The 14,525-nt window shown below is 30.5% G+C and overlaps 1 protein-coding gene across 4 annotated transcripts in view; it reads left to right on the forward strand.

Annotated features, from left to right (window-relative positions):
- LOC106680884 (inactive rhomboid protein 1) overlaps positions 1-14,525 on the forward strand; it is a 388,358-nt gene that overhangs the window by 23,468 nt on the left and 350,365 nt on the right. For all 4 annotated transcript variants that reach the window (XM_014420878.3, XM_014420879.3, XM_014420880.3 and 1 more), the window contains one exon: positions 5,644-5,726. The gene's annotated coding sequence lies outside the window, so the exon portion shown is untranslated. The remainder of the gene's footprint in view (positions 1-5,643; positions 5,727-14,525) is intronic.

The raw sequence follows: 14,525 nt of genomic DNA on the forward strand, positions 1-14,525 counted from the left end.
AAAAAAATAATAATAATAATAAAAAAAAAAAAACTCTCTTAAAATATATACAAACAAAAGAATAGACAAAATTAAAGATTAAAACTGCAAGTTGTGCAATCGATTCTCTACGTAAATAGTTTTTTTTTTCTATACCCTAGATATGTCATTGCCTTCGAAGTTTGACATTTACAAAACTTCGTTTATGTACATATTATTTACGAGAAAGTAAAAAGCAGGCGGAATCATTTCAGTAAATAACAGATGACTGGACTCAAATAATTTTATTTACAGGGAATAAAGAAATAGTTGAATTTTGGTTTAATACTGTTTCTTTATAGTTATTTTTAGCGTTGGCCGGAGTAGATTGTTCCTCAGTAATAATTTCGCATCACATATAGCTACTGCGATTCAGGAAAGACAGATTAGTGTCCAAGTTGGAACAAAAGCGTGTTGGTAGTATGTGTTCTACTAACTGCAGAAGTTTCGTTAACTAGCTGCCCAGACCGAGTCCCATAATAACAAACAGAAATGATCCCATCGCCACAATAGCACACAGTTTCTAGAAACTAATATCCCACACTTCATTCTCCACGCCCTATGCTAGTGGAAATAATGATGTGTGGTTGGAAGCGGTTGTAATGATCCTTTGCCATGGTCAAGTTTTATTAATCAAACTCATAATATGTCCGGTTATTTCAGCTATAAGGTTGCATGCGTTTATTAAAACATGTAATGGTTTTTTTATTATAGAAATAAAAATGAGTTGCAAATAAATATGTTTTCAATTAGGCTTCCAATATGTTTATTAGGGTAGAATATAACACATTGTTCACCTACGTTTCGAGTATTATTTGTTTAAATATTTTTTTATTATAATAATTGATGTACGAGAAGATATTTCTCTCTACAGAATTTATTGTAACATAAAATTAATTGTAAACTTCCTTTTATGTAGTCCTATAAAAAGTTTTGAAAGTACAACGTTGACTTACCGGTCGAAGTGCCACTTTATTTTATCGGTTATAAGCTTTTTTACCATATCACAAAAACGGCTCATACAGTTTCAACTCGTCATATCAACATCACCCAGATCATTTCCCATATAGGCTCACAGTGCTTACATACCGAATTTAAAAACAAAAGCTACTTCCAGTAAAAGTACTTTTAATTTTTTTTTGTTCGATAACCACCTCTCCTCGATTTTTAATACAAGCAAGATACAATGGATAAATATATAATTTAAAATAATTTGATAATTAATTAGTGCTAAAAATAAATGTTTTCGTGTTTCTACGGTTGTCAAATTTTCCTTTTATTTACATATAAATGAAATGTATAGTTTATAAATTACTCTTTTGAAACGTACAAAGATTAATTTCATCTCACAGGAGAGGGGGAGATGAAGTTTTGTGATTCTAGCTTATATATGTATGAAATGTACTGTTAGGATTAGTACAATAAATTACTGTTTTGAAGCGTACAAAGATCAATTTCATAGCCTCTCGGTCTGTAATATTTATTATAATTTTTAATGTTCATAATTTTTTTATTGTAATATTTGATATTTTATTTGTATTGTAATAGAGGAAAATTCTAAATCGTCATTGAGAGAGGAATGTCCTTTCTTATTATTTATAATTTGAGGCCTAACTATATTTTACAATTATGAAACATTAACCCTCTTTTTGGTTTTCATTGCTCCCCAATAGCAAAGATATTATTTAAAAAATGTTTAACTCCCTTCACAATTTGAGGATTTACAGTTTAGTTCCTCAAGTTACGTGGTACCCAACGATTAAAACATAAAGAAAAAAAAGGTATTGTTCAAAACGACGTAATCATTCACCAAATTTGAATTTTTATTGTATATGATTTTTTTTAATTTGACTATCAGTTAACTGATATAATAAATAATTAACCATTTTGTGATGATTTGCACCAAATTGTTTTCAGAGTGTATTCACTTGTCTTGTGAGTAGTGAGTTACGCCATCAATACGTAACGATATAGGTTTGAGGTTAAGTGAATTAATCTATAATGGTATAGATGCACCATCCAGATTTTTACCTTCTTTAACTTACCGCGTATATATAGATATATTGACTTACAGCCATATTATGAGATGAAATTAGTCTAATAAGTCTTAAATCAGCTATTTCTATATTATTCAGGATGAAAATATGTTTCATATGAAGATTAATACATTTTAGAAATTTTCTATACCAGGTTTATTTTTAAATTTCCGCAAGGCTTTTTTCTTATTTTTGATAGCGATATATTTGCAATAGCGCAATAGCGTCCACAAAAGGACTGGGATCCTAATAGTTCGTCAGATCCTTGGATTGAGCTATCCACTGCCAAGATGATAGTTTAATCATCTCATATTGTATAGCTAATGTATTTTCGGCAAGCTACAGTTCCGAGAAGTTTACCAAAGTTCAATACTGATCCCAGTCAGCATGTTTAGTATGCCATCAAACTTACGATATAATCTTTGGGGTGCCGTCCAAGAAGTCTATCGAAATTGGGTAATGTTAGCGGGCATGTAAAGTATTGTTTAACTAACGGATTTAGTGTACCCACTTACAAATCGCATACGGTCTTATTTACAAGAAAACGAAATTCCATCATAGGCAATATAAAAATTAATAGGGAGGGTGTACATTTAGCAGTAGAAATTAAATATTTTAGCGTTTTTATAGAGAGGTTAAATATTATAAAAAATTGTTGATAATCACGCTTGGCCCCTCCCCACCACCTTCTCGGCCTTTTCCGATTCGAGCTCTTTACCGTTAGTTATTCATCTTTCCTAATTCTTTAATATATTATATTCATCTATTTTTTTTTTTTTTACTTCTAACAATAAGAACTGGTTATTTTTTTTTTTAATAAATGAAATCAAAGGTGCTTTAGAAGAAGATTTTTTGAAAATTCAGCAATAAAACCATTTCAGTGAGGGTTAGCTAGCTAATGTTAAGGATTCTCCAATTTTACATTGATGTACGGATTTGAATCATAATCGTTTGAGCCGTTTTTGAGATAATCGAAAAGATGTGTAAAATCAACTAAGCATTTAGGTTGTATGTTAAACAGTAATGATTAACCGTAATACAATTTCAAGAATTCATTATTTTAATTCACTCTGTCTTTCTGAGGTGTGTGTGTAGTTTTGCAGGGAATGGATCCAGAATTCTAATGTTAGAGATGATGAAAAAATCTTTGCAAAGTTTGATATTTGCCAGTGTGTTCAACCCTTGTCAAAAGTTATAAAAGTTCTTATGAAGTCAGAACTCTACTGGTGATGTAATTTATCGTAGTCGATTGAACCAATATTCGTAAAAACAAGTTTCTGCTTATGCCAGCAAGTTTACTTAAGTTTGTATGTCCAAAACCTTTTCAAAGAGTTTTTTGAAACGTGGAATAATATAATATGTATAACTGAGGAACCATTTCTCGTAACGTAAATCGAGAATCATGTGATTTCCTTGTTCTAAACAACTTTGGGATTCAGGGATACGAACTCTTAGGTTGTTCACATTAATATCTGCTTCCCATTCAATCTAATTACAATAAGTACTTTTTAATAAATCAAGTTAATTTATTACTTTAAATTTAGCCCCCCTCTGTGACAGAATTTACTGTAAAGAGATATGATGAGAGATATACTATAGAGAGTAAATTGGTATGGTAATTATATTTTGGGACAGCACCTGCCAAGTATGGAACTTTGAAGGATACTGAACCATAGCAGATAGTAACCAAGTAACGGGAATAATGCACAAATGGCATTTATCAGAAGTTATTTCAAATTAACATTTTTATCAATTTATTACAACTCAAAGAATATAACAATGGTTTGATAATTAAATGGTACGTACGATGGAGCTATCGTAATATTGTATATAATAAATAGTAATAATATAGTATATGATAATATTAATAGAATGCATTAAGCAAAAATAATATTGTAACAATAAATTATAGTAGTAATATAATATTCCATTTAATAATATTTCTTCGTTCAGGCTCACCAATCGCTTATCAATTCACCAAAATGTAAACTTATATTAAAATCACCTCTATTTAATACTAAATTTTATGTCCATATATATATCAATGTCTGAAGTAATTTTACTCTAAATGTAAACCGACATTTTTTTTTTCTCAACTGAATTTCATAAATATAAGGATGTTTATAATGTCTTTATTTGGGAAAAAACAAACAAAATACTATTGAATTGGCAAGTTAAATTTCCTACAATAGATTAAAATCTAAAAAATTCTAAAAAACTTGAGAAGATTTTTCTTTTTCTTTATGGTCCATCAAAAGTCTGAGCTTAAAGTTTGATCTTTAATGGTTAAGAACAATTTCATACATTACTGAATGATGAAGTATAATTTACGGTAAATAATAAGAAAGCAAATAAATTAGTAAATAATGATAATAAATTACTAATGGTTGAAAATGAATAGCTTTAATATTATTCCTTTCGAATTGCATAATAAGAGCACTGCTGTATCATATATCACGATTATACTTTCCTTTAGTAATTATAATAACAATAATACGACTGCATTTCCTGATCTAACTAAAAATATTATTTATGTTTTTCTACGATTATGATTCTAGAATGTAACTAAAGGGGTTCAATTAAATATATAATACAAATTAAATTCACGCTTTTAAGCATTGTTCATTACAGTGTGGATAATGTCTGTATGCCAGCATAGGTAGATTTCTGTCTTTGTCCTGCGGGAATGTATTCATACAAATGTATCAGATTGTGAATATCTGTCCACTGTCTGTTCTCTTTGTCAGTAATATCTACAAGTGGCGAGTATTCTAGGGGAGAAATCTATTGATGCAGGTTTTCTCTCGGCATTGGCTGACACTCTGTGACCAACCTCGATCTCTGATCTCTTTATGTGGTATCCTCCGTTCAACTGGCAACTCAAATCCATGTCACACAGTGACAGTGGTAGTAACATCTGTCGTAGCTAATATGATCATGTAAACTTTTATGATTGGTTATCACGGTGCCTTTGTTGTAGAGTCATGATTTGCTTGATAGTTGGTATTACGTCTGATAACTAATAGCCATATGTGGACCTCTTTACAATGAACTATCATAATTTTTATATATAAAGCTGTATGTTTCCTATTTGTGAAAATATGACTATTTATTGTATTTAACCATCAGTTTTTATCATTCACTATCCAAGTTGAACTGTTATTGAGATTAGTTTTATTATCAATGTGTGTACTAGCACTGTCATACTTTCTTACTGTTGTGATATTAATTGCTCGTCAGATATCTATCATGTGGAAATTGCTCTTTAGATGTCACAATAGTTTAAAATGGGTAAAAATGACAAAAAATCCGCTAGCTTTCAAATGTAATTATAACATTAATAATAACTAAATAATCTACTCTGACTTTTCTTTTTGCAATGGGGTTACTTATAGATTACACTTACCTGTACTTATTATACTTTGAGGCTCAGTAATTTATTTTTAAATTTATATTTTTGGGAATTTGGCCGGAATACTATCGCCTTTGTGATACTTTTAATTATATCAATAGTGTTTATTAGTCTTTCTAACTTTTTAAATGATATCTTTGAATAATTGTTGCAGTAATTAACTTATTATTATTCCAGGTACAGCGGGTGCGAGGTCCGAGTGGACTGCGACGCCAGTTCACCCCTCGATCATCGGATCTCCAGCCCTTACTACACTCATGGTGAGTTCTAGTCATGTACTCAGTATACATCATAAAGTTTGTATTATTAATTTCGCTCAGTGTAAAAATTATAACCTGTCAATATTTCGTTAAAATTAACTTTTTTTAGGATTACAATTTTAGTTTCAATTAACATGAAGGCTTTTATAATTTTTTAATTAAGTTATTTTTAGTTATGTTTAATATCAGAAAAGTCGGTCCTCAAATGCAAGAATGTTCCCTTAGAAGATCCGGAATACAGTTTAGGAAAATAATATTTAACAGATCAACTATGATTTCTAAACTTCAGAGATGATATTGACCTCATGCGGTGGCAAGAGTTACATTAAAAAGCAGAATATCGAGCCCCTTCTTTGGATGTGCAGAAGCCATCGTACTTTGTCCAGCAAAATGTTGGTTCAAAAGTAAATAAAAATAACAAGAAAATCAATGCAAAATCATCTCTGCTAATAAATGTTATTTTTGCCTCCAATATTATTTGTTGAGTATGACGATGCCTTGGATTATTAAAGAGGAAATATAAAAGACTCCGATCAGACCAATGTCTTTGAATGTTGGACGTTAACTGGTTCACCTGGGGTACTTCTCCTAAGGTTTGAAAGATGAGTACTGAGGAGAATGTACGGCTCAATTCACTCCATAGCAACCTGGAGAATACGCACCAAGCTAAAATAATTGTATTCTGAATCCATTCAGATGTTGTAAGGATCATAGAATCAAGAAGTCTTCCTTAAGGGGGAGGGAGAGAGGGTTGAAAGGTAACTATATGCCCTCTCCCCCACACTCTCCTAATAAAGGGTTCTTGACACCAGATGTGTGCAAAATCCTCAGTTCTAATGGACCTATGGAGTACTATCTAACGGAAGAAATTCATCTTGGGGATTTCTTCAGCTAGAGAGCGGTAGCAACTAGTAGAGGACTGGCGAACCAAACTGCAGTAGGCCCTACCTCGTCAAGATTTATCCCGCCTTGAATGAAAATGATGAATATCCAAGGTTTAAAACTTTTTTAATAGAATCGTAACTTTCTCAACGAATTATTTGTATTTCGTTAAAAACTTATTTTTTGAGTCCGTGTGGTGACGTGCTTTTTCTTAAATAAATATTTACTACTATGGATACTGATTATTAATAGTAAAGTTTGGAATGTTTTAGAATTTATACGAATTCCACGTAAATTGGGGTTTTCAAAGGTGTTTCAATTTTATGTAATATTATATTACGTTATGAATATAAATGATTTCTCTTTTCTTCCTTTTTTTTCAATATTAAACAATTTCTTATTGTCGCAATAGATTGAAAAAAATTTAATGAAATTAATCACCAGTTTACGGAATTGGCTCAAAGAAAGTCTTGGAGCTGTTTTTTTTGTTTATCGATCGTTGGCTATTGGTTTTTGGAAAGTAATTCGGAACCAACCCAAATAGAAATGGTTCGTATTTTGCACACTTTCTTGCTCAACATCCCAGTACATGAAGATGCAGTTGTGAGAAATCCCCTAGCCATTTTGTTGTATTGCCAGGTATAAACTATTGTATCCTTCAAAATTCTACACTTAAAATCAAATAAAGAGATTTTATCAAGATATTCAAGAGAGAAACAAATAATCAAATTCACAAGCTGCACTTACAGACTAGGGGCTGAAGACAGATTCATCCAACGAAGGGACTTTAATTAGATAATTAACAAGAAAAGAGTACATTTTGTGACATTTTAATAAAAATAGCTTTATAGACTACTATAAATACTCCTATCGACAACATATTTGTTTGTATTTTTCTTAACTTCAAGTTTTAGTTATTTTAAATAGTCAAAAATTGAGTTTTCCAGTCCAAAATACGAATAAATAAACATTAAAATTTTTTTTTCTCGAATTTATATGTTTATAACATAAAACCTTTATCCATTCGTATCTTCAATTACATCTTTAGTCTGAAAAAAAAATTAATCTGATTTTAACTAAGACGGCTGTAAAAGCCGCATTAGACTTAAGATAAATATCACTAAGCATGTTCTAGGAATGGACGTTATAAAGTATTCATTACTTTATTTTTTTATTTACTTCTGTTATTTTTAATCATACCGCGGATGGTGGGCCACACAACTTGTAGCGTGCAAATACCTGTAATTTAAATCGGCTATTGACTTGACAACTTGGAAACTGGCCTTGAGATCTATTGATTAACACTGAAAGGCCAGCCGCACTCCGGCTTTCAGTCACCTTCCGTCCTCCACGCATGTACATGTGTCGGAACGGAACAATACTATGTTCTTAATAAAAATTAATATTTTGCCAGTATCTCTTTTGCAGACAGCAATGTCCAAATTCATAAACATGAGTATGAAATACCGCTGCTTTGCTTTGATATTGGCAAGGCTAAAATAAAGTTTTTGTTATATTGTTTTGGATGAATTCCATAGATTTTACCATATATTGGGATTATTTTGCAACTATGGTATACTTTGGTAGTATTTAAGTATGGTAATTTTGGATCAATATTAATAAGTAGAGACCTGATTTTCATGCCATTGGATCTTTTGTTCCCTGACTTCTGCCTGACTGAATTCTGCTAAGCTTCGACAGAAATTAGAATCATTGAAAAGACATTCAAATAACACTAATTTAATAATGCGTAAAATTGCACAGTTTGGGACTTTTCCACAATTTTGCGCGTTTTGAGTTTTTTTCTGCACAAAATTGTACATTTTATTTTTTTTGGGCAAAATTTCGTTTTTTGTTGAACAAAATTTAATTATTGGACTAAATTGGTCATATTATACAATACATATATGTTTAATATGACATATTACATGTTATTATTTAAATTCCAAGAAATTCCAGTATTTATTCATTTTTTCCTCATTTAATTTATTGTAAAAAATTGATAAATTTGAAGTAAAGCAACGTTGATTAATATATAGACGGTCGAATTCCACCTAAAAAAAATACTATAATTAAAGAATATTCTTAGAATAGTATTTATTGAGCAATGGTTTCGAGTAACTATGCAAAAAACCTTCCCACAATAACTTTGCTATAAAGAACTTTCATTGTTATTGTTTTTAACTTGATTTCTTGTATGCCTTTACTCCTTCGTTTTTCCGTCTGACTTTGTTGAGACTTGTGGACATTTTTGGTTATAAGTGGGTACTATAAGTCATCCTGTCATTTGAACCTAAAGTATTAATTATTTAGTGTCACTTAGTGTGTTTATGTTTGATTTTTGATTAGAAAAATTATGAATTATTTACTAAGCGTATATTTATTTATGTAAATCGATTCCTATCTATATTAGTGATAATCTGCTCAATCTTCTTGAAGCTCTTGCATTTGTTATTTTTTTAAGGCAATCCACGTCGAAGGGGATGTTTGCCTAGTTATCTGCAGGTGACCAACTTATTCAAACCATGGTTGGGGGTCAAATTTTTCGTTTTGTGGGACCGCCATATTGCATTTTTCATTTCATCCTAGTTGTGGTAAAGACACTGGTCCCCTTTCATCTTTGGCCCATGGGATAAGATGGCAGTTAGATGATAATAGCTGGCCCTTATCATCTAACTGCCATCTTATGATAAGGGCCAGCTACTGATAGTACAATAACCCAAGAGGAGAAAAAATGCAGTTATTTCACCCCTATTTGTTATTACTTTAATGAAAACGATATATGATTACAAGTCAAAGTTGATGAGTCTGCCAAGTATAGGTAGGTAATAAATTTTTCATTCGGATATTTTTATCTTTAAAACTACCAACAACTCTATAAAACCTAAGAGAACATTATTTAAATTAAAGAGTAAATTTGTTACTAGTACTACGAAAATATACGTTATAAACTACTTTATACTAAATTAAACTAGCTTTAATTTGAATGCTAGTAGACATTTGTACGTCAAATGGTTTTCGAGATAATTATAAATTAAATAATAACAAAATAAATTCACTAACTACATATCTTTCAGTACATGTTAATGAAATGTTGATTTATAAAAAGCCATATCTCCAGAACTATTGAACTTAAATCGTTCTATTAGCGCTCATATTTCAGGAAATTTACTCTACTTTAAATAATGTGCTCTTAGGTTTTCTAGTGTTGTTGGTAGTTTTAAATATATATTTATAGTAAGTTAAATTACCTTTATTTTGAGTGCTGGCGGACGTATGTACCTGAGATATATTTTTTCAAAATCAAAAGTTTTATCCAAATAACTAGAAACTAACATAAAAAATACTATTCCTACGAAGATAAACATCCTAAACTACTTATTAAATAAATCAAAACTTGTATCCTTTTTAGTCTCAACAATTTTATTTCACCAGTCCAACGTTTCGGCCATTTCAGCCATCCTCAAGGACATCTTCAATTATAATTTCATCCTCACATTAAAATTTAAAATTTCTTTTGCAGGCTATTCTTCCCAGGTCATTCATTAATTATAAGTTAAAAACCTATTTTTTTTTTTTTTATTTAAAATCATAAATATCTAAATCTTCTTATTTTAAAATTATCAACCAAATCACTACCATATACACAAACCAGATAAATGGTTTGATTTATTTAATAAATAATTACCTGTCTCAAGAAATTGAAATAATATAATTAAAAATCCTAAATTACTTTACAATACATTAAGCTAACTTTAATTTAAGTGCTAATAGGCATCTGTATGTTAAATGGTTTTTGAGATATAGATTTCTCAAAATAAATTTACTATCTTCTGATTTGTAAGTGCATTTTTTTATGAAATGTTGCTTTTTTATGAAGCTATATCTCCAGAACTATTTAACGTAAATAACTCTATTAGGGGTCATACTTTAACAAATTTACTTTTCTTTAAATGACGTTCTCTTAGGTTTTCTTGTGTTGTTGCTACTATTTAAGATATAGAGCTCCGAATGAAAAAATAATTTTTTTAACGATTTGAAACAGCCACCATTTACCACGAACCTATACTTGGCAGACTCATCAGTTTTGACCAGTAATTATACATAGTTTTAAATTAAGTAATCAAAAATTTGAGTGAAATAACTGCCTTTTTTTCTTCCCGGCTCTTGTACTAAAGTCTTTTAAAAGTTTGTTTTCAAAGTCTGAATTGAGGGATGAGAGATGCCTTAAGAGTATTCAATAGAATCTACAATTTTAGAAATTTTAGTAGCTACATACTCCTGTTGCTTTTTTTATCCCTTTCTAAAAACAAAAATAAATAAAAAAACACGAAGTAATAAAAAATTGTTGGCACTGAAAGAAATGCCTTTTTTTCTTCCTGGCTCTTGTACTATTAAGGGACTATAGTGTTCTCACTTTATAAAAACGCAATGTGTGAAAGCAATACTGTGACTGTGAACTCTAACAACTAAATATCAGGCTGTTTTATCGGTTTAAAAAATAGCCGATTTTTGTTATTGCTTGGTATACTAGTAATGAATAATTACTAATCACAGAAGCTTGATGGTCCCATGGATTGCGGGTCCCTGGAGCTAGGTCCAGTTGTCACTTCGTGTAAGATGGCACTGCTAGGGTCTTGAGCGATTATTTTATGGTTTGACAAGGATAAATAAAAATTTGGCTACTGTACATAAAAATGTATTTACAATTTCAGGAGAATGAGATTCTTTGACTTGCGAAAATGTATTAAATGATCGTCTTGTAAGAGGTACTTTTCATGTTAAGTTTATTGATGGTCAAATCTAAAACAGAATTTAATAACATTGGTCTACTAAAAGCGGTAATATTCAACTTGGAGATGAAACAGCGTATTACGGTCAGTATGAGGTTAGACAGAATTGAAAATGGAGGGGGCGTGGTTTAGTTTAGATGAACGATATGGTTGGCGTGGGCTAGCGTGCAGCTAAATCAATTCATCTCCAGCCGTCGCTGATAGGAGCACTTCGGCCACGGCTCTGTCAGTGCTCTCTGATAACGAGTCCTTTCTCAGCCTTCACTTTCGAGCTAATATTTAGCAAATGATATGTTAGGTATGATTGAAGCGCGTCTTGACAAAGAGGTTTTAGTTCGGACTAATATTATTATAACAGTATTTATGGCATTATAAATACCTTTATTTAATAATATAAATGTATAAATAAATAGCTTAAATGTTGACCTTACAAACGATTAGTTTTAAAAACGGAACTCTGCCTAGGGAATATTAGACTCAGACTCGCGAGAACTCTGATGTCATCATGTTTTTACGATTTCTCTTTTATTCTGTTTCTAGGGCAGAACCAGCTGCTTTTCCCTATTCAAAGTTCCTCAAAGTCTGCCTTCTTTGACACGATCCCATATATTAATCCAGACATTACTCCGATTTCAAACAGAACAACCTATTCGAATCACAGCTATTCAACTCCCTTCATAATATCTATTGCAATAAAAAATAATATTTCTATTGAATTATAATCTTCACGTAATGTTATTTATTTCTTATCAATTTATTAATCTGTTTTAGAAAGGTTCGGGGGAAAAATAAGCATTGGTACTTGATAAATTGAAGATCAATATTCGAGTTGTCGAACATTACTCAAGAAGACAAGTTGTATATAGTAGTCAAGGTTGTACACCTCTAGTAAATTTTGCCAACTCTTCTGGGAGAGTGCAGACTTTGGTATCAAATAATTTTTTTCTTTTAGGCTAATAATACTTTTTATTTCTAATTACAATAGCATCACCTTGAGCAATAAACAAATATTTCGAGAAATGCAATCGATTTTCCTTTTAGTTCAAAAGATAAGGTCTATATCTAGTAATAAATCTTCATATCCTCAATTTCTTACCATATTATTACGGCTGTGGGATACGTACGGCTATGAATAATAACCAGAGGTATTTAAACTGCCATTATTTTCATTTTCAAAATATTATATTGGAAGATCGTTGATTGGCCGCGTGTAATTAATAAAAAAAAGATGTTTCGGATGCGGTAAAATCTATTTAATTTAAGCCAAGAAAAGACAGAAAACCAAAAGACAGAAAATAAGGTTATGGGAAATATATCAAGTGGCAAAATGAGAAATAGAAAGAAATAACAGATGGCTAAGGAGGGGGGAAAATGATAGTAAAAAAAAAATCGGTTGATATAAAAAGTGAAACAATAAAAGATATTACTATTATAAAATATAGTTAAGTATGATAATATATAAATATAAGTAGGCAATATAAGTAAGTAAGGAAATATAAGTAGGCATTAAATGAATTATCATTTAGTTAATAAATACATGATTTATTAATTGAAAGAAGAAAAAGGAAAATACAAAAAGAATGAAATGTCCTAAGCGATTGTAAATGTAGAAATGATACAATAAAGAAAAATAAAATATACAAAGTCAAAGAGAGGTACATAAGCGTTTTTATAAAAGCTTATACAATAAATGAGCTGTAATGATTACGCGATAAATGTAAATGCTATGTGAAATTATGAGAATATATAAACAAATTAACATAATTTAATATAACATTTGATAAATAGTTTTTGTGCTATCTGAGTTGTTCTGATCTCGACTGGACCATTTTCCTTTTATTAAAAAATAATAGGTCAGCAATTACCTGTCATTAGAGAACGTCATGATAAAATATCTAATTCAAACCGATTTAAAATGACTTCAAAAGCAACTATCAGAAGATACATTAATACATTAGAGTTGCTCCAGTTTATAGAAAATATGCTTTTACTGGAGAGCAAAATCAAGATGATTAAAGTGACATAAGCAATTTACTAATACTCTGAAGCTTTTTGAACTCTAAAAGTTGCTATAAGTTCAGATTCCTTGAATTTACCTCCTTAAGTAGGTTACTCCTTTCGAATAAGGACATCTTTCATCAGGCTCGATAAGCTGAAACTCATTTCCGAAATCCGAGAGTAATTTTAAGAAGTCTTCCCAAGTTCACTTCTTAGTAACTAGAAGTTACGAGGTGAAAAATGAGATGGCCTCTATCCAATGGAAACTTGATACGCTCCGGAGTAGATATAGAGCTTCCTCAGCTTCATTTTTCATTTTCCACTTCCGCTGCCTATTATATGCTTTCCCGGGAAAATAGCTAAAAATATATTTTACAATGGCCTCCCCTTTCTATAATAATGAAGTATAAGAAACTTTTATCTACTTCACATAAATCGCCTGAACCGAACGAAGGCGGTTTACTGTACTAACTTACTGAAAGCTATTAACCGTATGTTATCGCCTTGTTGAGATAGAGAGGGAGAGAAGGTTAAAGATTTGAATATGCATGGCTGGCTTGCTCTACTCCTTCCATTTAGAGAACATTAAGAGTAATGTTGTAATTGTATAATTTCCCTGGGAATTGGGCGTCCTGCTGCATAAAGCCGAATGGGAATGGCTTAATATGATACGTTACGAACCGATTTAGGCAATTCCCTCATTCGGCAAATTGCAATGGTCCTGATAAAAAAAATAGCAAAAAAGTAAACTTTGAAAATTTTTTTTTTTTTTTTTTATGATTTTGTAAAATTCCTTAAATTTATATAAATTGTTAAAGTTGTATTTACTTTAAATAGTAAAATGGTCAGACTAAATAGGTCAAAATTAGGTAAATAGATCTAAAAGGCAAGGACTATTATTAAACACAAATTTTTTTAAATAAAAGTAACTATGAACTAATAAATAAAGTGTCATAAAAGCAGTAGATAAATGACGTTATATAAAGTGAGATGTAATTTCCTAGGAGTGCAATGTCAAAAAAAAAAAATTTCCCTTACTTCCCTGAAATATTTTATTGTTCTATGAAATGAAACTTACATAATTATATTTATTATTTTTATTTATGTTTATTTATATATCTATCTA

The sequence above is a fragment of the Halyomorpha halys genome, unplaced genomic scaffold (genome assembly GCF_000696795.3).
Source record: "Halyomorpha halys isolate HHAL.00 unplaced genomic scaffold, Hhal_1.1 Scaffold297.1, whole genome shotgun sequence".
In the NCBI taxonomy this organism is placed as follows: Eukaryota; Metazoa; Arthropoda; class Insecta; order Hemiptera; family Pentatomidae; genus Halyomorpha; species Halyomorpha halys.